At 29.3% G+C, this 3,464-nt stretch overlaps 1 long non-coding RNA gene across 1 annotated transcript; it reads right to left on the bottom strand.

The window, feature by feature from the left end:
- Positions 1-367: 367 nt before the first annotated feature.
- Positions 368-1,623, bottom strand: LOC111717652 (uncharacterized). Its single transcript, XR_002768861.1, has 2 exons — positions 1,545-1,623; positions 368-537 (listed from the first exon to the last, which is right to left on the bottom strand). It is a non-coding gene; the product is annotated as an uncharacterized LOC111717652 (long non-coding RNA).
- Positions 1,624-3,464: the final 1,841 nt, after the last annotated feature.

Genomic DNA, 3,464 nt, shown 5'->3' with positions numbered 1-3,464 from the left:
AAATCTGAATAAATAAAAAAACCGTTTAAACTTTTGATCAGTAAAATAGTCAGTGCTAACTGCAATGCCTCCTAGGAAGTATTTGAGTAGAACACGTTTTGCTCAAATTAATCCATTTGAATTATTTATGCCATTTCAAAAGTTAGGAATAAAAAATTTAATTTTGAGGAAAATATTACTTTCATTTGTTTTAATTGTGTAACTTAGATACACATTACACAAACACATTTCATAATTCTGTTTCATAAATACACATAGATACACATTACACAAACACATTTCATAATTCTGCTTCATAAATACACATAGATACACACTACACAAACACATTTCATAATTCTGCTTCATAAATACTCATAGATACACATTACACAAACGCATTTCATAATTCTGCTTCATAAATACACATAGATACACATTATACGAACACATTTCATAATTCTGCTTCATAAATAAGATGTGATTATTTTACATCGAATATAGCACTGCCATCAAAAGTGCTCAGAACTTCTACGAACTCAGTGTCTCTCATACAGCCTTAAAAATGATAATTAAAAATAATGAAAAAATTATTTATTAACCCCAAATATTGATTATTTATTGACCCCAAAAATTGAATATTTATTGACCCTAAATATTGAATATTTATTGACCCTAAATATTGAATATTTATTGACCCCAAATATTGTATATTTATTGACCCTAAATATTGAATATTTATTGACCCCAAATATTGAATATTTATTGACCCCAAGTATTGAATATTTATTGACCCCAAATATTGAATATATCACTCGCATCTCAAACATATGGGACAGAATAAAAATTAATAAAATAAATCTCTGTCGAAAAAAGTTATAAAAATGCAAAGAAATTTAGCAATTTCACAAGATATTAAAATATTAAAGTCCCTTTTTTTCTGATATATTCTACAGGTTAAAAGTAACAAATGATCAAAATTATATTATTGTCAAAGTTTCATCATCGATACACAAAGATATTCTTTAAACCTTTTCCAACGCATTGTTTTTGGATTAAAAAAAAAACTTTAATCTGAAATATTAGCCCAAAAATACCCTTCTTTGTTAATAACTTTGTATACGATCCTCATAATTAGCTCAATAATTTGTTGAGAAACATATGAAAATCCTCTAGGAATATCTAGCTATATGGGTACAAAAGGATAATAAAAATGAAAAGTAGAAAAGGGGTTGTAAGCATTATTTCAAGTCACCCTCAGTGCAAGGATTGCAATGCCTGCTTTACAGAGCGGTACTCTTGGAACTTTGTAAAAATTTCGTCGTTTTTACAAGTCGAAAAGTGATTCTGATCTTGTCTCCTTTTTACGTATAGGCAAGTGATACGCTCGTCACTTTTGCAGAGAAACCACAAATAAAAATCAACAGTTTTTACAAGAACCTGGATATCTTATTCGTATTTGATCACACAAAGTTTTCATGGGTACCGTTGTAAATCGGACATTGTCATCCGTGTACGGGGAGCCCCTTGAAATTGTGGAAACTGTCCCTTACATTGTTTCTAACCTTCTATAAACTCATCTGAATCGATTGTTCCACTATTATCATCATCAAGTGCTTCAAACAGATCTAGAGCCCTTCTTCTAAACACAATTATTTCAATATACAGGGTGTTCCAAAAAACATGACAAATAAGATACGGCTTACATATCGTCTTTGATCTTTGCTCCATATCCAAAAATAATTTTTTCAATATACAGGGTGTCCCACAAAACATGAAAAATAAGAGACGTTTCAGAAATTTGACGTTAACAGATTTTTTATTAAACTGAAATCCAAACGAAACTAATATTTATCTCCAGAAACTTTGAAAGAACAGAAAAGGCAGATCACATTTTAGAAATTTCTGAATTATTAATGTTGAGAAATCAAACAGAAATTCGGTTGAAAATTGAATGCTGCAAATTATTTCAAAGATCAGAGATCCCTTTTAAGTAGTCTCTGAAATGGGGCATGTTTGTAGTAAATGCCGTACTCTAAAAACTCCGTCCGAAACAGTACCAGTCCAGGTACAATCCCTCCGCTATGAATATCAAACAGTACATAATCAACACAGCTACAATCCAGTGAACTATCAACGCCACTACCACTGGGTGCGATCTCGTTAACTATCGGTGTAAATACGGACACTAGCAATCAATTGATCAATGTCNGAATAAAATATCCATGAGGATTTGAAAAATCATGTTTTTTCCCCACGTAGTTTTCCCATGTATTTTTGTTGGAACACTGTAAAATATCTTGATCTTTAGTGGAAGAGAAGCTAAAGTGGGCGTTTCGATTATATGACAGAGATAACAGTGGAAACATTACTAGAGACGAGATGGATGATATTTTTCACAAATTATGCATGTAAGTAACATAAATATGATTTGCGCAAATTTTAATGGGACGTAAGGACTGGTCAGAAAATGGGTTAGTAAATAAACAGAAATTAGAAAATATGGCAGTTTTCTTGGCGTTTCGATTTGTTTACAATCTTTGTTTAAAATCTTTGTTTACAATCTTCATTTATAATCTTTGTGTATACTCTTTGTTTATAATTTTTGTTCACAATCTTTGTGTAGAATCTTTGTTTACAACTTTTGTTTACAATTTTTGTTTACAGTTTTTTTTACACTCTTTGTTTACAATCTTTGTTTACAATCTTTCTTTACAATCTTAGTTTACAATAAATTTCTGTTTACAATCTTTGTTTACAATGAATTTGTTTACAATAAATTTCTGTTAACAATCTTTGTTTACAATCTGCGTTATTGGAGTTGACTACAGGAAATGAAGAAAAATATAAAAAATAATAAGAAACAGTTAAAATAATCTTAATCTTATTTTAGGGAAACAAATATTACCCTTTGTTTCCCTAAAATAAGATTAAGATTATTTTAACTGTTTCTTATTATTTTTTATATTTTTCTTCATTTCCTGTAGTCAACTCCAATAACGCAGATTGTAAACAAAGATTGTTAACAGAAATTTATTGTAAACAAATTCATTGTAAACAAAGATTGTAAACAGAAATTTATTGTAAACTAAGATTGTAAAGAAAGATTGTAAACAAAGATTGTAAACAAAGAGTGTAAAAAAAACTGTAAACAAAAATTGTAAACAAAAGTTGTAAACAAAGATTCTACACAAAGATTGTGAACAAAAATTATAAACAAAGAGTATACACAAAGATTATAAATGAAGATTGTAAACAAAGATTTTAAACAAAGATTGTAAACAAATCGAAACGCCAAGAAAACTGCCATATTTTCTAATTTCTGTTTATTTACTAACCCATTTTCTGACCAGTCCTTACGTCCCATTAAAATTTGCGCAAATCATATTTATGTTACTTACATGCATAATTTGTGAAAAATATCATCCATCTCGTCTCTAGTAATGTTTCCACTGTTATCTCTGTCATATAATCGAAACGCCCAC

This window comes from Eurytemora carolleeae, unplaced genomic scaffold (genome assembly GCF_000591075.1).
Source record: "Eurytemora carolleeae unplaced genomic scaffold, Eaff_2.0 scaffold2936, whole genome shotgun sequence".
Taxonomy (NCBI): Eukaryota; Metazoa; Arthropoda; class Copepoda; order Calanoida; family Temoridae; genus Eurytemora; species Eurytemora carolleeae.
The sequence above is the reverse complement of the archived record's forward strand: the minus strand, read 5'-3'. Positions and strand labels throughout refer to the sequence as shown.